The sequence below is a fragment of the Typopeltis vanoorti genome, chromosome 23 (assembly GCF_054136105.1).
Source record: "Typopeltis vanoorti isolate ZY-2024b chromosome 23, IOZ_Tvanoo_1.0, whole genome shotgun sequence".
Taxonomy (NCBI): domain Eukaryota; kingdom Metazoa; phylum Arthropoda; class Arachnida; order Uropygi; family Thelyphonidae; genus Typopeltis; species Typopeltis vanoorti.
In genome coordinates, this window is record NC_143571.1 from 8,078,702 (window position 1) to 8,100,585 (window position 21,884).

The 21,884-nt window shown below is 36.5% G+C and overlaps 1 non-coding gene across 1 annotated transcript; it reads left to right on the plus strand.

Annotated features, from left to right (window-relative positions):
- The first annotated feature begins 13,745 nt into the window (after nucleotides 1-13,745).
- TRNAN-GUU (transfer RNA asparagine (anticodon GUU)) lies at nucleotides 13,746-13,819 on the plus strand. The gene has a single exon. It is a non-coding gene; the product is annotated as a tRNA-Asn (tRNA).
- Nucleotides 13,820-21,884: the final 8,065 nt, after the last annotated feature.

The following is a 21,884-nucleotide window of genomic DNA, read 5'->3' on the forward strand; positions in this document are numbered from 1 at the left end:
ATTTTATTCCTTTCTCACACTCAAGCTGTAATTTTAAGTTTTTGATAATTAGTAGCTTCGATACGAGTTTTAAAACGACACAAATTAAGTTGACGATGACCAAATTATATATTGTCTGGCGCCAATTTTCTTTAATTAGATAGCCGGAGGGCCGATGACAAGATTTGGAAACAGTAAAGCAACACATTATTCTTTGAAATAAAATTAAAAAAATAATAATAATAATAAAAGTTTTCAACCTTATAATCGAACTTAATAAGTCCTTCTTCGTCCGTTAACAGCAAAAAAGAGTTTTTCTTTCAACAGTAAACAACCAAGATAATAATAATAATAATAAATAATTTCTGTTTTCATCAAAGTGGTTGCTAACGACTGTATATGTGATGTGCGCTCTGCAGAATTAAAAACAGGAGTTCAATAGAAAAGATTTTTCCCGTTCTTCCTAAAGCAGGCTTTTTTAAAAAGCTCGTGTTACTCACTCATGTTGTACAACAGCAACAATACCCTTTTTACAATAATTTTGATTGACTATAAAGTGGGTGGGGAAAGTCTAAATCGTGTGCCAATAATAGTTAAAATAACACGATTTCAGAACAATGAAGTTCGTAGTGATATCATGAACGATAGATTTTCTGAAGATTTATCTAAGGAGTATTCTTCCTTAGGGGAGGAGAGTTTGCGGTAAGACAACACTTCAGATGCCTTCTTTTTTTTTTTTTTTTTTTACTCTTTTCCTTTAATGGCACATAAATGATCTAGGGAAAGGCTCCTCGAACAAAAAACAAAAAACAAAAAAAAAAATCGTAAAATAAAACAAAAATTCATTCCAGCGAACACAGCGTGTTCACCAACGCAGTTGATGGATTCTGGTTTATTGCAATAGTAGCGGTCATGGTGGTTTCAGGAACCTTTGTCCCCATCGTAAAAACCACATTGTGAATAACAGTCGTGCCATACATACGAAAAGGGTAGTACTGGGCCCCGAGGAGTGGGGTGTAGTGGATCGTAAAATATATCTAGTTTGTAGCTGGACCTGTTTGTGCATTGGTGGTAGAGTTGGTCACGGAAACGAGGTTCTGCGACATGTTCGTGAAACGACTTAAGATGCCTTTCCCATTTCTGACGTTTCTGAGGTGAGCTGGCACGTCCTGGGAGTGAAGAGAGAGAGGAGACATTCCTTAAGGGTGAAACCACGTTTTGATAACAATCTTCTGTTCGTTAGAAGTAATTTGAATACATTATTGGAAAGATGTATTAGAATGTCAAGAATGGCAAAATGTTTGTGTATGTGCATGTTTCGTTGATGCACACAAGATCCTGTTAGCAAACTATAAGAAATCAACGCACTCACACGTGATTCACTTCTTTACTGTCACCCACTTTACACTCTTCCCGTTCTGCAGTTAGCAGAGAATATTATTTCGGTTAAGTCAGGGTAAGCCTGTTCTACAAATACTGCGTTAAAACATAACTGGCGATAAGGCCCACATAGAGTTGCCTACTATTTAATGCTAAAAAGTCAACGAGGGTTTATTTCATAGAAAAAGACGATCATATTATCTATTCACTGATTAGAGATCGGATAAAACAAATTAAAATTAAGTAAAACGAAACAATAAATATTTTTGCTTTATACCAATCCGACAAACATGTTGTTTGGTAACTATAAACGTTTCGAAAGTAACCCAGAGCTTATGAAAATATAATAGCATCATGAAAATGCAATACCAAGGCAACTCATGATGAGTTGCCTTGGTATTGCTGCTTAAAAGACACGAACTTAACTGAGGTATTGGTCACTTTGGAAAGTTTTATAGTTTTGAAAGAAGATATTATTTGTCTACTTGGCATAAACTAATAATGGGTGTTTGTTATTATTCCTTTTAATAAGGTTTTTTATCTGGATGATCCTTTTAAACACATTTTCCACATTAATTAAAAATGAATAGGAACTTACTGGAGCGGTGGTAACTTAGTCTTGATATATCCTGCAGCATAACAACCACAACTATGAATATTTGTGCTTTTTAAGCTGAATTAAATTGGTGGAAAAATTCCAATCGAAAAACTAACACTATTTCAGTGTTTACTTTTTTCTTTTTAACGTGACGTTTACTTGAAAATGATGTCCTGCTTATTTTTCACTATACCTTTAATTTAGCTGTGTTGTCCTCACTCAATTTTAGCTAATTTGCTGTCACATAACCAAACCGGCATTCTTATTTTGAATTGGGCGATCAAAGAATGATCGAGCAAAAAATTTATATCGGTGTGAGATTGACTTCTAAGGGGGAGTTGGTGGAACTAGAATATGGTTTTTAACTTTCATTTTTTTTTTAGAATAAGAAATTACGAAATGTTTTTGAGATAATCTTAAAATCTCCGTTCTCTTTGAACTGTGTTGTTCTGTTCAATAAATCTTATTTTGAAGCAAACGCAAAACGCTATCAACCCAGTCACACACAATGAACACTCTAAAATCTGATTTTAACGGACAAATGCAGAAAACTCGTTTCCAAACTACACTCGAAAGTTTTCGATCTCTCGCCAAGACCATTGGGCACAACTTCTGCCCATTCCAAGTTTCCAACCTCTCTGACATCCAGGTGGTACTACTGTAGCATCACATAACAAGGATGACATCTCTAGGGCAATCGATCGCGTTTTCCACAGAGGGCTGCTCAGCAAATTGAATTGCAATCTTATGGCCTATCTTCTTTCTTTGTAGCCGTTCACCATATGTCATGGTTGATAATGTCTCTCCTTCTAATTTTCCCATCAACGCAGGTGTACCTCAGGTTCCTGCACTCTTGGCTGCTGTACATAAATGACCCTCCTTCACTGACTTCGCATAAATCCAACCATAGCTACGCTGATGACAGCACACTTGATTCTGATGCATTACGAGTACTTCACAAACCTCCTTGTAGTTCACAGCCATTAAAAGCTTAAAGATTTTCCATAATCAATGCCTTGGATCTCCTTGCTGTCCTTCAGTTGGGCAAAGGAGAGATCAGATTTCTCTTCTTCGATGGACTTACGCCTTTAGCATCTTCTGACACGAAGCATATCTTACCCGCTCCTTCTGCATTCTTCAAAAGCTTTTTCCGCTCAAACTTGTGTAAATCCCAATTCAGCCCAGTATTGGAATTCTGCTCACACATTTGGGATCGTGCACGAAGATCCTTTCTGAGAATGACTGGCACTAACTCTAAGAGGACAATCCGATTAATTCGTGATCCCTCTCATCTTATGAGCCGCTATCATCTGAACCCAGTCACTTAATTCCAAGAATGCAAGAACATGCGCAGCTGCTGTTCCATATCCATTTGTTATCCAGTTTCAAACTTCCCAATCCAACTTCTCTTCCTCCTCTTTAATTACCTGTTTTTAGAAACAGCCTTTCTTACTTTGTCTTTTCCAGAAACTAATCTTCAGCTGTTCAAGAAACACGTTCAAGAAAGAGATTCCTTCTTTCTTTTTATTCTCTTGCTCACACACGACATTAATGGCTGTAGGGATTGCAAACTTTCATGTGTTGAAAAAAAAAAAAGAAAAAAAAAAACACTAGACCACGAAATGTAGACCTTGAGCAGCGGTGTATTTAGCAGTGACCGAGACCGAGTAAAAAAAAAATAATATCGCTTATAATTGGACAGAGATGTTGATATAAACTTTTTTTTTTCTCTCGAGAAATCGACTCCTGAAGTTTGACAGATTCCTCCTTGGATTTCTGTTTCCATCGTGTTACATTTGAACCCATTCAGTCACTTTTTCTTAGACTCGTTCGTCAAAGGTTACAACGCGTTCTAACCTTTGGCGAATATCCAGATGATGATCAAACAGTTCTCAGCAGTTCAACGCTGTGAACTGTCGATCTTCATTTGCCGTTTGTATTCACGAATTCGAGCCTGTAACGTGGCGGTCAAAGTGCGATCCGATTGATCTTTTGTTGGATGGTATGGTGACTCCGACCGATGCTTACAATTCCTTTATTTTTCAGCACCCTTATTATATGCACATATCTCAGTTAGTCCTCCATAGAAGATAACAAAAGTATGGGCGTCAGGTCTAAACCCCCCCCCCCCCAATATTTTAGATAATTGTTCTTGAAAGAACGAAGAAAAATTTTTTTCATACACGAACTGCTCAGAATTCTTAAAGAATTAGTCATTGTTTTCTTGTTGTCTTATTAATGAGCGAGGATGCTAACAGGAAGACTCCTCGGGCTACCTGCGCAACTGTCCGTTATGTTCCGCCTGACGCATGAGAAATTAAGCATCACGTGTGAAGTGTAATCTGACTCCATCCCTTTCCTTGTGGGTCTAAGTGGACACGCCTCCTTCAAGAATGCCCACCGACACACACTTGAGACCACCAACGTAGTCGGGATGACAGAGGAGCAAATTAACCCTTTCAGTGGACACCAACATCCTTAAATAAAGAACAGAACGTCGAATTATTGGCCCGAACACTGATCGAGCATAATTAGTCAGGCAAAGTGGAGGGATGAAAGTCACGCGACCGATTAAAATGCTTCACCATTCGTGCTAACCGTTCCTGAAGAGAAGCACGTAACGGCTCTTTGGGCTCGAATTCTTTGGGTCGAAAAGTGGGGGATAAAAGATATTCCCCCCCCCTCCTCTGTTGTTTGACAACAGAAGGAAGAGAAAGGGGGAGCGAGTTGACTGGACCCGTGTCCCTTCGAACACAAAGATTACCGCTAATGAACTGAACGCACATGTCCGTAGTCACGTGATTTCGCGAATAACTCGTGCCACGTTCTCTGCATAAAGAACTATCCTCCATATTCAGAGGATATTTTCGTAGCTCACCTCCGCTAAGCTAAGCCTTGTTCCATTATCGTTTTTTTTTCCTTTTGTTGACTTGAATGCGTTCTTTATTTCCGTCTTGCTCCTTCCCTCATCCCCATCCTCCTCCTCCTCTTTTTGCCTCTCCTCTTCCTCATCATCACGATTTGATAACATTTGGACTCTTCGGGAATATCTTTAAAAAATGCTAGTTTCGTTCCTTCCCACAGAGACATTTCTATCAGTTGTCTTATTTCGGCACACAAAAGGAGAGGGGTCACGAGAGAGTCAGTAATTACTTCCCAAACTATATGACGAACCCGCAACGTGACCTGATTCTGTTATCTAGTCGTAATGTGCGTGTGCCAGAAAGGGCTCATCGCTCATAGTAAATGTGAACATTAAATACTGATGTGTGTGTAGGGAATGTCCTGCCCTTCTTTTGTTTAGGTGAAATACCGCTGGTTCGGGGGTCAAAGGCCATGAGGTTATGAATAACTAACGTAAAGAAAAGAAGAATTAGTAACGGGTGGTACAAATGTAGAAAGGTGTGTAAATATGTGTTCAGTACAGAACTGACCTTCCCCACGGTTTTGTATGGCACGGAGAAGTAGAGAAGAAGACATTTTGAAGTCAGGACAGATAAACAACAGTATCATGGACTGAATGGATTGTTTTCTGATGTGGTTCGACTGGTTCTGTTGCTTGAACTCCACAGGAATTTCAATATGAAGCAACTAATCCAGCTTGACGGCAGAGAATGATATTTCTACTCTTTAGAGATTGATATCTGCACTGATAGCTCAGTGAAGATGCTGCAGTTCAGACAGAGAGGCGGTCTATTTTATCTTCCTGTTATGCTAAATTTAGAAACCAATTTTGCACTTTAGTTATGCCCAGTTCAACCTCTTCTGCCATGGAAATCGGATTTTAAGTGAAATGTGATCGAGAGTTGTGTCATTCACATCCAAAATTGGAAGAGCCAGAGCGATTTCAAAGTGTAACTTTTCATTGCAATGTTAACAATTTTTTTCTTTCTCGCCTTTCTATCCATTCTTGTACAAATGTACTATGTAATGAGCAACCTCTTGTGGCTGGGATTAGTATTAAAAAAAAAAAAAAACTCATCAGTTCTTACTGTGTTTCAAACCACGCATATATCAATAGGATTTGGGGGTTGCATATTTGCAGCATTTTTTTTTAAACTTCGCTTTCAAAAATTATGCAGCAATTCGTAATTAATAACCAAGATGATTGTCTAATAACCAATTTGTAGTTTTAGATTTATTCGTTTCCATACAAGAAAAATAATGCTCACAAATGTAGGCTGTCGATGTGACAGAAATTAAAAATAAGACAGGTCGCAAACACAATCGTCAACTTGCAATGAGTGAATTTAACACTTCTTGGATGAGAGTTTATATTTTCATGCAATTTATCATAATTCTGGATGCTTAAGCGCCTGCGCAAATGTACATTTCTTGGCAATTTTTGGCTTTATGTGGATGTTATTTCAAACAATGTTCTTCGATATATTCTCGCTGGCCAATTAGCCAGTTGCGTCCGTTCGTTGACTAGGTTGTCAATCTCTATTGCACTTTATTTCTGTGCAACACAGCGAAAGATCTTTTCTTTCGGCATATGAATAAAAATTCCTTATTGCAGCAATGTTCTTTGTCAATAATTAGAGTGGGAACATCTTCCACTGGTAATCACTTAAATTTCGTAAAACTAAAACTAAATCAACAAAACGAAATTGTCAGAAAATAAAATACTACTTATAATAATGTTTTGTTTCTAATTACAGCAATCCTCAGTACAACCAAGAATTTATTATTATTATTTTTTTAAAATTTTCCTTTCAATGCATTTTTGGTTTATTATACGTCCGAAGAACTGCTCTTATCCAAAAGGTTGGTCTTAGGAAACGACCAGAGGTATTGCCTCAAGTTGTCATTCTTGTAATCACCACTGTTTCACATATGAAACTTCAGATAATCTCAGCTTGAAAGACAAAGTTATTCAAGACACTAACTCTTTCCATCTCCATTAACCTTAATCCAGTAAGTAACATAAATTAATCTAAACGAGTAAAGGAAAGAAAAATAAAATATTCGTTCAAAAGCTGAGTTGCAGCTTTCTCAAGACTTCATTCAATTATGCGACTCTTCTAAATTATGGATAATCACTAACTAAAATGAATGACTAACTAAAAAACTCTCTCAGACTTAAAATATTTCACTTAAGGAAAATAGAGAAAGAGTTGTCATAGTAGAGACAGCCTAATTCAGAAGGATAGGCTATCATTTTGCTTATTAATGATCGTTACCATTAAAAATAAATAACATAATTACCAGAGTATCGAGTCTGTGCTGTGAGTAGTCTTTCCTAACATCAGATAGTCTTAGTGTTAGAAGAGTGCAGTTATTTGAAATGTGTCACTGAATCTGCGCAGATGCACGCTTGAAGAGTCAGATGCGCATCTGCGCTATCAGCAGGTTAGTTGAGAATGAAGGATATTTTTCGCGGTAGTCCACCCATCATAAATGTTATCAATTATGTAATTATCTTTAATTAATGCACGTTATCATGACCAGAACAGTTCTATCGTTATTTTCAGTTTTTTTTTTCCCCATCTGATTTTAACTTCACTGATCTATTTCTTATTCCATTCCCTCTAGGGGTGGTCTACGTCTGAACTTAGATTTACTTACGGACAGCTCTCTATGACATGAGCTTATTATAATATCGCAAACCAATTATAATTTGTGACGGTTTTGAATAGAAGTATTCCTGAAATACTCCCCCTCCCTTCCCCTTTATGAACGAACAGAAATTGCGACTTAATAACCCATTGACATATTATATACGCTGTCAACACATAATTACAGTGACAAATCGAGTTTATCTGGGTGATTTTTTCCTATTCATATTTAATATTCATAAATTGATGAATTTATAACGTTGAAACAGAGAAATTTTAAATCCATAAATTAATGCAATTGCACAAAAACAAAATTGTCTGAGTGTGGATAGATTACTGCGAGATCTTATCAAAGAGTTATGGGTATAAAATTAAATGGACGGAAGATTGTCCAAAATCTATTAATTTCGAGGGTATATAGTCTTCGGCCAGGTCTTAAAACGGTGGAGATTTATCATATTAAATAACAATAAAGGAAACGAGTATGGAAATGATGGGAAAAAATCTTTAAAAAATTATGTATTTTGTACTTGCTTTAGGTTGCCTCCTGACCACTGAGTCCAACCATCCACTTTTTGTGACCTCTTACGCTTGTCACAAAACGTGGGACTAAACTGTCACCAGTTTACTAGTGAATAATGTTCTTCCACGTTGATCAGATTAATGCAAATCTATTTTATTTGCTTTATTTGGGTCAGAGTTGGTATTATACAATAGTAATTTTTTAAATTATCATTTTGTATGCTTTTGTACTTTGAATTTTAGTCATCCCAGATCTGCCCGGTCTTGGCCTACCATTGCATTTTGGGGTGATGTACCAAAAACCTTCCTCAGAATGCTATCCAAAAGTGGACAATCCGATGAACTTTCTCTCTTACAGATTCTTTCCGGCACCTTCTCTAAGATGGGTTTTCTGCATTTATGCTGAATCATGGTAGTCACTTTTTCTGAATTGACTACCAAGATTCTTGCTCTTTCTTATAAACATGAAGAAATACGAACCATTTAAGTAAAGAAACGCTGGTTAACATCCGCTTATTATTAATCTTCAAACCTCTTGAACCAGCTTTTCTTTTGTTCCGTTTACGTCTGTTCTTTGGAACAGCCATTTCGGAACTGTTTTTCCCAAGGACTACGATCTCCAGCTGTTCGCGAAACAATCAACGGATTCCTAGTTTTCCATTAATAACAAACGCATCTTCTTGTGTTTCGGAAACAGAAATTTCGTATATTATTTATTGATTGTTAGGAAATTTTACTCGCCAAGATGATGTGCGATATTTAACAGCAATACTTCAAGATACAGATTTTTCATAGTACTACATTGAAAAATAACTTATTTTTTTTTAAATATTTTATTTTTGTAACTTCTTCTCTTTTGTACAGATGGACAGCATCAGTGTGCTATTGGGGTTCACCTTGGATGGCTAACTCGAACGACATAACCGATACAATGCATCCAAAAATAATAATAATAATAATAACAAGAATGACATCTAAATTGCAGCATTTGACTTTGTTATTAGAACTTTTTTCGATGCGGATTTGTGGGTAACTTTGCTATTGTTTTATATAAAACGAAATGGTGAGAGCATCTTGGAAGAGACCTTTGCGGTTTTATTTTCTGTTGAATTTAAATTTTTGTTGTTAACATAAATGCACGTAATGTCTCCATTCTTTTGTTTCGTTTGATTCAAGAAAAAAAAGCTTCATTTAAGAAAAAAAATCAAATGGGGTGAGCTTTATAAATTACTGCTCTTAATTTCACTGAAGTGGAACTAAGAGAATTAAGGCGTTACAAACAACGCCTGTCTTGAACGATTAAGAAAGCAATTGCATTACACGATGCAATTGCTTGCAAGTTTCGCATGCTTCCCTATGGAAGAAGAATGCGAAACTGAGGAATTTGAAAAGATGCTGAACAATCCGAGTTAATGCCAGAAGGAGGTGCCTTATTAAAGTTATATTGTAATAAACACAGTTTATTAGAATATAACTCTTAACGGACATCCCTTCAGATAACGGACAGTTTAATAATTCTTTACGGCATTGCTCTCACCTTCATTACGGATTCCACCCGCCCCGACAACAGACACTGTTACGGACTGCAAACAGGAAATGCTTCATTAACATTTCTGCATTAATAAAAAGGTAGGGAGTGTAATGTTGGGCTACATCATGACTGACGCTGAGAGGAGCTCACCAACTCAAGCATGCGACATGGAAGATTTCATTGGCTTGCACTCGGAAGAGGAGGGTCACTGCGATCAAAATAAAAATGACATTCACTAAGACAGATGACAATAACAAAGATGATGAATGAGAAATTAAAGTCACGAAAAAAAATAAATGTTACATACAGATACAGAGAAGGTTATCCAACATGAAACGGTTACTTGGAATGGAAGCTTGCTTTGAATTATGCGGTCTGTCACACATTTCTTCTTCGTTTTCTTCCTTAATTTACTTTGTAAATCTTAGTTTATCTTGCATTACCGATCATATATCAGACTGTGGGGCTTCAGTTTTGATATTTGGGAGATAATTTAAGGTTTTCATTCGCTTAGCTATTCAACAAAGACGTCAACAAATATGTCAGTAAAAATAATAGGCTATATTCCACTATTTTGTGAAGAGAAATAAAGTCGCTAATATCATTATAATACTTCAGCTCTTCGGAGTAGATCGATTTCATTATTTAAAATATAATAATAAATAAAATCGAAGAAGCTACATATATTTATATTGCAGAATCTTACCCGGATCAGAAATATTCTAATTCTGATTATTCCAACTTCCACTATTTTAATGATATATTTGCACTTTTTCTGTCTATTTAATTTTCAGTACTCCACTCGTACACCAAAACTCAAATGCTGTAGTAATGGCTCCTGTTCTGACAAAGTCCATGTTTCATTTACATAAAGAGCAGTAATCTAAACACAGGCTTCTACAAATTTTTCTCGTAGTTCCCAATTTATGTTAGAGGATAACAACTGTTTCTCAAAGCTTCTTTTGCCATGCAAGTATCTTATGTCTCTTTCACTTCCATCAGTCTTTGTTGTCACATTTCTTAAATATTTAAAACTTAAAACTCGATGTATTGTTTCACTGTTGAGCAAGATCTTAGATGTGGAGAAGACAATATCGGACTACATCGCTTTATTTTAGCTGTTTGTTGTGAGTACAAATATGCGTACAATACACGAGATGAATTTATGCCATAGAATTCGATAAAGGTGTGTGTGTGTGTGTGTGTGTGTGTGTGTGTGTGTGTGTGTGTGTGTGTGTGTGTGTGTGTGTGTGTGTGTGTGTGTGTGTGTGTGTTTAAGCGGGCGCTCTCTCTAGAAAGTTTTCTTCGAAATTGAAGAAATGATTCGGTAAACTGATTAATATTATTTCACGTTCAGTTTTTGCAAGCAACAAAATGTTGAATTGTAACTCTGTGTTTGCACGCATCGCATATAACAGATTGGAGCAAACACCGCTTCTATTTGGACAGCAAAAATGGGTCAACTTAGGTGGCTTATGATAAACGGACAAGAAAAGAAAAGAAAACTATGCAAGCAGCATATAAGAATTATGTGTACACATTACCAGTATGAAGCAGTAGATTCTTAAACATTAGAATTGTCTGTATTTATATTTTTCTTACTGATTCAATCGGTAATAAAAATGTAAATAGAAAACTTTTGCATGAACGCTTCTTAGCAAATAGGAATGTTAAGCAATCCAACAAATTTTTAGCGTAAAAAAGCTCGTATTAAAATATTGCTACTTACATACAGTGTCGTATCAAAGGTCAAGGGACATGCGTTCGCATATAAACAAAACATATCTTTATCGACAGAAATCATAAAATATTGTTTCGTTTTTGGTTCGATTTGTTGAATGAGTCGCGGAATTTATAGTAGAAAAGACTGGTCTTAACCTTACCATATTTCTTGGTTCGAGTTGATCCCGCAGATGTTTTTTTCTAGTTCAGTTTGGGACCCTTTGATGGTCGCTGCAATGTTCCGATGTCATTTTCTTTAAACCATATTTTTACAGTTACTGCTTTGTGATAGAGGATTTGTCGTATTGCAAGATATAAAGGCCGATACCATAAAATTATCAGAATGTACGACGATTGTCTTGAACCATATATAGCAGTCATAATTCCGTTCACCTCGTGATCAGTTTAGCTCCACTGCCCACCTTCCTAGCATGGGAAGGAGTTCCTTATCACTCAGTACAGTCTAACCCGCAACCTTCATCGTTGGGACATACTCAAGGCATCCTCCCTATCTAAACATGTCCATCAGATGTGAGGGGGGTCGAGTCAGAAGTACGTAGTATAAGCCGTCTCTCCATCGAACTGATTTCCATTTTTCCAAGACCCAGGTTTGTGTGTATTCGTTGTTGTTAGCAAATATTTGAAGGATGAAGCTTTTCCTTGAAAATTGGCGTCATTCATCACTACGTGTCATGAAAACATTTCTGATCATGAAAACATTTATAGAATTCTTGTGTTGGTCGCATCTCAAAATACACAATAAAGCCCGGCGGAAAGAGATTTCTAACGAACACCATAAAAACTGTATAATTTGCATATTCATCAGGATAAAATCGACCGTTGTGAGATTCGATCTTCATATGCGCATATTTAAACAGACGCAAATATTTCTCGCATTCTGCCCCTTAACCAGCACGAATGCTTGCCATACTTCATGACTTCAGTAAAGTCGCATGCTTAAGCTTATAAAAATTCTTCAGAATTTCAGCAGTTGCTATTAACTACCTGCGGAGCAGAGGTCAGCTACTGATACGCCAGACAGTTTCAAGAGGCCATGTGAATTCCTAGAAGACACCAAGAAAAGAAAGAATCTTCGTGAGGGAACTAACTAGCGTGAAAGCAAAAGCGACACCTGTGGTGAGTACTTTCTTTTGTACTCTATCAGCTCATCGGCTGAGGATAACTCTGGGTTAGAATGACCTCTCTTCTCGAGATGAGAAAGTAATGACAGACATTGCAGAGATGATCGCAACTGCTGTTAGGAGGAAAGGATATTATGAAGGCCACTCTACAAATCGTATCAAATTACGTAAAAGTATGTTTTATTTATTATTCTTTTGTTCGGAATTTTTGAGGTATTTTAAATGTACACGACATTTTAACTGAGATGGCCTTTCAGTAAAAAGACTAACTCAATACTTAAATTACTGAGTGAGGTTTGAGAAGACCACAAGAGAAAGCGATTGTTAAAATATGATATTAAGAGAGAGAGAGAGAGAGAGAGAGAGCGAATCGAAAGTATGATTGATTACATTGGTTGTTCATGTTATGCTGTTGTTAAATAGACAGTTGGGTATCAGTCACGGGCATAATAAAGAGCATGCACGTAATTTTAAGTGACGCTTCGCATACTCTTATTCAGCTGTGTGTTATGATGAGGATCCCTTTTTGTAAAGATATTTTTTGTTCGCATATTGGAAGTGTCCGTTTGCGCACAAGCATTTTCGCACACTATTCATTATACATATGTTAGATGGTAGTTGACCCATTAGGGAAATAAAAACCAACTTACTGACTCTGCGTCATAATAAAGGGAGGAGTTGCGCAAGATAATAAGAGTCAGTAGGGATCTAGTTCCAAGTAAGAGTAAATCTGTAGGAAATGCATTTATAGTATGGAACTATAAAGAACCGTCCGCTTATTAATGTGAGAAGGAAAAAGAAGTGAGGAGAGGTAAATGCACGCGCAAAATAAGGATTATTATTATGCGTTGCCAAATATGTTTACTTATGGTTTAGAATGTGTTTTTCCAGGAATTTATAACGCAGTACAAACTAGCATAATTTAAACTGTTTTAGACAGAGCAGCGATGACTGTCCAATAAGAATCGGGAAACGATTCTTATCGGAACAGTCTTCGCTTATCATGACTTCCGTTTTTTTTTTTTTTTAGTTCTTGTATTTCTTAAGCAATGTTTGACTAAATCTTGGCGGATAGAACCAATAATTTGTAGGCGTATTTGCAAAAGAATATTACCTATAAACGGACGGACGATTGCCATTCATCTGTTTAGTTGGTTCCTATGACAACTCGAGAATGGATGCTCCGATTTAGATGAAAGTTAGTATTTTAGGAAGATTTGCTGAGCAACTTTAATGTCAGTAAAACTTAGACAATATTAACTACTTTTTTCCTTTATCTTTAAGTATTCAAAATATTCTTAAAGTTCATCAAAGCCTCCGTGGCGCAATCGGATAGCGCGTTCGGCTGTTAACCGAAAGGTTGGTGGTTCGAGCCCACCCGGGGGCGGTGTATATTTTTCATTTTTTCTCCTCTCGCTGGTATTCAAATTCGATCGGTGCATCGTTGTTTGTGATCAGCGAATATTGTGGAATGTAAGAATTCTTCACCAGGAAGAAGCATTGGAAATGCTACTGCATGAATTAGACCGATGGGAAGTGATTGAACTCTGCGAAACCAGATGGACTGGAAAAGGAGAATTCCACCATGGACAGTACAAAATCTTAACTTAAGGCAGGGAGGACAACAAACACCAAGAGGGAGTAGCACTTATATTAAAACTAAAGGCTCAAAACTCTCTATTATCCTACAATCCTATCTCACCTTGGATAATTATATAATTAAAACAAGATTTAAAACATCAGTCGGATCACTAACTATTATTCAAGTATACTCACCAACTTCGGCATCATCAGAAGAAGACATTGAGGAGCTCTATACATTTTTGCAAAAAGCAATACAGCTTTTTCAAGTTAAGATCTCCTAATTGTAATGCGGGGCTTAAACGCAAAAGTAGACAAAGACTGGGGCCAAGAGTAATCGGAAAGTGCGGGTATGGAGAAAGCAATGAACGTGGCGAAAGACTGCTAAACTTCTGCTCAAATAATAGACTAACAATAATCAACATTCTCTTTAAACATCCAAAACTCCATTTTATTTGGGGTTTTGGACATGAATATCACCAGACAGACAGACAAACCAAGAATATGATAGACTATATTATTGTAAACCAAAGATAGAAATCAAGTATCCCAAACTGCAGATCCTTCTCTGCAGATTGTGGATCAGACCATAAGCTAGTATTAGCAAACCTAAGAATAAAGTTAAAATCTGGAAGCACTTTTAGAGTCAAAAGGAGACTGAATGCAAAAAAACTACAAGACAACAATATTCTAAGAAAATATCAACTAGAACTAGATAAAAACCTGAAGGAACTACCAAAACAAAATATAAACATCGAAGAACATTGGTGCAAATTAAAGGAATTAAATTCGGCAGAAAAAACAATAGGTTACACAGAAAGAGAAAGTAAAAAGGATTGGATCTCGAATGAAGTAAAAAAGGTTAAGCGATCAAAGGAAAAGCATGAAACTAAAACAGAATTATAACAGAAATGAATATAATAGATTAATCAGAGAAATTAGAAAACTAGTTAAAAGAGACAAGAATAACTGGTTAGAAGAAAAATGCAAAATGGCAGAAAAGCTATCAAAAGAAAATAACCTTCATGAATTATATAAACAAATAGACCAAATTAGTAAGACACGGACTACAAAAATTATAATGATCAAAAACAAAGAGGGACGACTAATTGAAAGTAAAACAAAAAGAATGGCCAGATGGGAAGAATACTTCAAAGATTTATATAATAAAAACAGCTCCTGGGATATTACGATTCCAGCCACTGAAATGGAATGGGAAACAAATATCTTTACCAAAGAAATAATAGCACACAGCATAGAAAAACTCAACTAGGAAAGCACCTGGCATTGATCAAATAAATGCAGAATTCTTAAAAGCAGGAAAGGAACAACTTTTGGAACCATTAAAAACATTCTTTGAAAGGATCTACAAAAACGAAGCAGTGCCTACTGATTGGACCAAATCAGTCCTAACTCCTATATACAAAAAAAAGGAGATAAAACAGAATGCAATAATTACAAAGGCATTAGCCTCCTTAGTATTCCAAGTAAGTTACGAAAATACTCCAAAAACAAATTAAGCCATATATAGAACTGGCACTAGGAGAAGAACAAGCCGGTTTCAGACCAGGGCAAAGCACAATTGATCAACTATTCACCTTAAGACAGCTAATAGAAAAGACGCTAGAGTACAACCAAAGTTGGTACATAAATTTCGTAGACTTTCTTCAGGCAGTTGATTCAATCCATAGAAGAGAACTATGGAAAACTATGGAAGAATTTGGAATTCCCAACAAAACCATAAGAATAATAAAGAATCAGTATGAGAAATCTGAAAGTGCAGTACGAATGGAGGACACCTTAACCAACTGGTTCCACACAGAGAGCGGACTAAGACTGCATGCAATCTGTCACCAGAGCTGTTCAATCTTACACTGGAAGAAGCAACCAATAAGGCCTTAAAGAATGAAGACTCCGGAATCAAAATATATGAGAAAAATATGGCAAATTTAAAATTTGCAGACACATTGCATTACTTGAAAGCACAGAAGAAAATCTAAGCGAATTTCTGATAAAATAAAGGAGGAGTATATAAAACCTGGATTAAACATAAATATAGACAAAACAAAAATTATGCAAATGGGAAAAAGAAGCACCAATCTGAAAATCGAAATTGGTAGTAAGAATCTAGAGCAGGTAGAAAACTTCACCTACCTTGGAGGAGTTATTGAGTACAATGGTGAAATTATAAAAGATATAAACAGACGAATCAATCAAGCATCCCAAACTTTTGGACGACTTAATAAAATATGGAAGGCAAGAGACATCAAACAAGTAACAAAAGTAAGAATCTGAAACAATGGTCCTCCCAATCCTGCTCTATGGGAAGTGAATGCTGGAATCTCAAAAAGGCTAACGAGAAAAAAGTATTAGTTACTGAAATGGGTTGGCTAAGAAGATTACTTGGAGTATCTCTACTGGTTCGACTAAGAAACGAAGGCATAAGGAAACGACTAAAACAAGAAATAACAACAATAAACAAAATCCAAGAAAGAAGACTGCGATGGTTTGACCATGTGACCAGAATGGGAACAGAAAGACTACCATCTAAAGTCCTGAATACAACGATGGAAGCTAGAAGATCCAAAGGAGGCCCAGAAATAGATGGATAGACAAAATAAAAGAGGACCTGAAAACCAAATCACAACAAACGACACCAAACTGGACAGAATTATTCGGACTCTCCCGGGACAGACAGAAGTGTAAAGAGTTCATTCGGCCTCATCATCATCCACATAGATGATGGAAGCGAGAAGAAGAAGATGAATATTGTTACCAACGTAAAGTTAAAATGTGTTGTTAGTAATATACGATGACTGCTGTAATGTTGCCAATATTATTACTAAGTTCAGAGTGCAGTCATCCAAAAACTTCCTGTTAAGACGCAATGGCTTTTCTGGTGTTAATTTAATACAAATATATATATAGTTTACAAGTCTGTTATTATAATTGCCCAGTGTTTTTATGGTTTTTTTTTAATTTGCTTTAAGTGTTACCACACCTGAAGAAGGCGTTTTGACGAAACATGTTGTGTGCTCCGTTAAATTAACTTGTTATCTATTTCTCGGTTTCAGTCAGTCAAAAAAAAAAAAAAAGAATATATATATATATATATATATAGTTATTTATTATTATTATTATTATTATTATTATTATGACTGCATATGATTGCTTAAACACGTTATTGAACCACATCTACCAGTGGGAAAAAAGGCAGTGATTTGCTAGACCACAGTGGCTGGCACAGTGAGGCACATAGGGGAGTCAAGGGTCCCCTATGTGCCTATCCCCCTCCCGAAAAAAAAAACGAAAAAGGGAAAAAAACACTAGAAATTTTCCAAAAATCTTTCTCTAATTAAATTTTTTTTTTTTTAAATTTATGTTGTGTCGTGTCTTCTATTTCTATGCTACTTATGAATTAGCGGTCACATAAGGTGAGAATACCCTATAGCTCTCTGGTGGAATCACGGTCACTGTGAACGCAAGGCGAACGAAGTAGTGCTCGAGCGGACCGAGAGCTATTTCGTTTGTCCGAGCCGGGTTAGAGGAGATCACAGGTTTCATGTATTTTCGATCACTGTAGATGCTCAGTCATAGGTCGTATGCAATGCGTAGTGTGCATTCTCAAATCGTCTACTCAACTCGATTTTGAGTATCTCCCCCCCCCCCCCCCAAGATTAAATCCTGAGTGCGCCACTGGTCTGGCACCTAATGTGTCGCCTGTATTGGGAATCTCAATACAGGCGACAATGGCTCTGTCGGTATCAACCATGCACTGTTGGAAAGAAACGACCTTGCTTTACCGAGTTTTTTCCCTTGCATCGTTTGTTTTGCAGATTTTTATCGGGAAATACACACAAACTGGTCACAACACAACCAATACATTTCAACTTGACTTGGGAAACAATATTGAATAATCACAAGCAAATATGCACCGATCGAATTTGAATTCTAATTTGTCGGTTAGAAAGTTGAATGAATTCCAACCGAACAAACAGGAACACTAAGAATAGAAGGGGGGGGAATAATAATAATAATAAACAACGCCCCCTGGTGGGCTTGAACCACTAACCTTTCGGTTAACAGCCGAACGCGCCACGGAGGCACTGGAAGAGATTTTCACTGTGGATTGTTTTAACTTTCTATTTGTAGGTGGAGGGAAGGAAAGAGAGAGAATCGGGTTTTTCAAAACCTAGGACTGCGTCTTGAATCAGTTTCTCAATATTCTAAAAGCATCTATCATATCATAAAAAAAGTGTGTAAACATTTTTAGATGCCCCACGCATATTTGACTGTAAAAACGTAACGAATATAAGCTGACTTGTATTGACAATGCGCTGGTGTAACTGGGCTGTTGAACATTCGGAGGTATAATAACAATGAGTTTACAGATAACAATCAATAACAGTGCTCGCGCTACTAAACGTGATGGAAGTTCCTCTGTACGTGCAATGATGATGTAATACTAGGTTATTACGTGGTTGTGCGCACTAAAGATTATTTCAATAACGCGGGGTGGGAGGGGCAAAGGAGCGCATATAAACTCTCACAATGGATCTTCCAAGTTCTTATTCATTACACTTCCCCCACCGCTTCATGTGCACCACTCTTTGTTTCTTCCAGTAATTGGCCACGTGCATGATAATCCTGTACACTCTTCGACGCAAGAACATAACGTGAAATTGATCTTTCGACGCGTTCAGCAACTTTCTCTTCATTTATTATCACTTGTCTTCTCCCAATTTCGTATCAGGGGAGGAGGTAACGAGAGGATAGTCACGTAGATGGATTTTCTAGATTAATAGCGGCCACTTAAGGAAATAATGGGGAACGTGATTGCCTGTGCCTATTAGACGGGCAGATCTACCTAATGGTTCCTCAATTCGGGTGCATGGCTGTGCGATTAGCAATTCAAAGATCAAGTGTCGTTTGATGGTTTGAACTTTTTTGAATAGCACTTGAAGGACTTCTTCAAAAGAAGAAGCATCACGATCTCAGGAATATTTTGGAAAAGGTGTGCAGCTGATCACGCGTCATCGACTGTATCAACATTCTTCTGAATAGTCGACTTTACATAATAAATAAAATAATAATAAAATTCTTTAATATTTCATTTTCCCTTTTTGGATATTTCTACAGTTATACGATATGACGATTGGAGTTGTTCCATTCCACTTTTTTTAGGTTATTTGGAACAGCAAAAATCGTGGCACTTTTATGACGCTACTTCTACAGAAGAAAGGCTTGGAGATTTGGTTACAGTTCTTCACTCGATTCCATAGTTAGCTAATCATGCTCATGCAAGGGGGGGGGGCGTTAATGCACTTTCAACTTGATATTTAGACATTACACGAGTAGGATGCCAGCATTAGTGGTGTCAAAGTTTTGTCGAGAATGATTAACATACCACAACCAAACGAAATCCATGATCGCATAAAACACAAATTGACATCAAGGACAATATTGAAATATTCCACACGAAATGACACCAAAACGATTCGCCATCGCGTAGAGAATTGGTTTCCAGTTTTCGGTGAGCGTTTCATTTTCAGAATTGTTATTTCCGATGAAGGGCGTGTCCAACATTCTACACACACACACAGTTTAGACGCCAATTAAAATTAAGAAGTAAAAGATCGAATTTCTTTGGTCATCCAGTATGCAGTCCACAGTTTGCTAACATTGGGGAAGTCCAAAAGTTTTTCATCTCCAGCGCCGAGCTAGATATCATAGAGGACTCGGACACTCTTGGCGATGAAACACAGACTTCTATTTTGTTCAATAAGGATTTTCAACATTCTACGAAGTGTTAAAACATCAAAATTCTAGAGATGACCACCGCTCCTGCTTAACTAGTGGACTTTAAAACCTGCTTAACTTTAAAAAGTTCCGCGTTTAGTCTCTAGGGCAGGATCGCCACATTATTTAAGTGTTAGTTCACCCTTACTGATATAAACTGGGCCTATAACCTTTATTTTTTTTATGTGAGATTCACATGAAAAAGAAATAAAAAAGCACATCCCAGTAGTGATCTATGCATTAGGTAGAGAACTGTTTTTTATTTTATTTTATTTATTTATTTTTTGCTTAAACTCTTCCACACGAAAAACAATAAAGGTAATGATAATAATAATTTAGAGTACCCCACACTTTTCTTATTTGGGTAAGTGAAGAGAAAAGATAAATCAAATGAATAAAACACACACACACACACACACATATATATATATATATATATATATATATATATATATATATATGTGTGTGTGTTTTTCCCAAACACATTTGATATCTCAAGAAATCCAACCTAACTGCATTTAGTTTTTTTCCCCACGTTCGTTTCGACGTCTTCAGACGTGCGTCTCAGTTCCTGAAGCACTTCACACACACAACTCGTATAGTGGGTTTTTACTATTTGGATAGCCGATTAGTGTGAAAAATCTGAATCGAGAATTGATTTCCACTTTGTACAATCAAAGTAACAATTTTCTCTCTTTCAAGCGTGACGATTTGCCAATATTTCATTTTTATCATGGGGTTCCTTTCTTGCTTCGGTCATAAACAAGTCAAATGCCAAAGCCATTAAATCAGGGTAGTGCAATCAACAACGTCTGGGGGCGTGACCAACCCCCAAGGTAACTTTTTTTTTTAGGCCTACCGCAAAATCTCTGTAGACTGGCAATGCATTATAAATTTCGCTCGTAATAGAAATAGGAAGTTCTCTTTTCCGGTATTTTATTCTTAAAAAGAAACCGAAAGAAGGTATGATTCATCAAAATTCTGATAATTTAATAATTATTAGAAATATCATTATAATAACAACAGTATCTCCGTTGAAAATTACCAATAACCGCAAATGAATGCGACTTGTACCATGTGAACGGTCTTGCTCAGACTTTATTTATTATTATATTATATAATTATTATTTAATATATTTAATAATATTATTATATTATTAAATATAATTATTTGAAATCGGGTCATTCTCTTTGAAACACCCTGTATAATAAAAACCATAGGGGTATCTTTTTCAATTCTCAAAAGCTTCTTTCTCTACGAGTTAATTTAATACAATAGAGTGAGAGTGTTAGAGGCTGACATTTCGCCTGCAGATAAAAATATAATCTTGAAAACCAGTGTGTCTAAATCGAGCCATTTGCAGATCTAAAAATAATAATAAAATCCATGAAATACTTGCTGTAGTTGACATCTCTGCTAAGTTATTAGAGTACTTTATTATCAAGATAAAACAAGAATTACGATAGAACTGGTCATGTAAGTTCTTGTAACGTGTTTTTATTGAGGACAAATATTATTTACTGCAAAGACAAAAAATATTTGTACACTAAGCAAGTCCTTACATAGATACCATAACGAGAATGACTTACGTAACACATAATTTTGTAATTTGCGTCATTGACCAGTGTTGGTCGTCTATAACCTGTACGAAGGCTTCGATGGTGAGAGTACTAGACTTGATTTGAATGGTCAGAAGTGAATAATCTCATGTCTTTGTTTAGGCATACGATGGAAGTACTTTTACGCATGCGCAACATTTCCGTTCTTTGCTTGTTAGGATATAACAATGACCTAATAATCTGTTATTTCAGTTTGGACGAGTGCATCGTTTTAAAAGTGGATTGAAAGTGGCTGAGTGATTAGGGGGATGGCGATGAACGTGCAGATATTGTTACTACTGAAGTTATTTCGCGGAATCTAATAATTCAACTCCTTTCCCCCCTCACGGACTAGCAGAGGAAGGAGAATTTGAATTGAAAATATACGATTGCATAAAAAATGCAATTGTATAAAAACATGAAACTTTACGTGCGCTTGTGATGTCGATCGGAATCACGATAACCTTAAATTG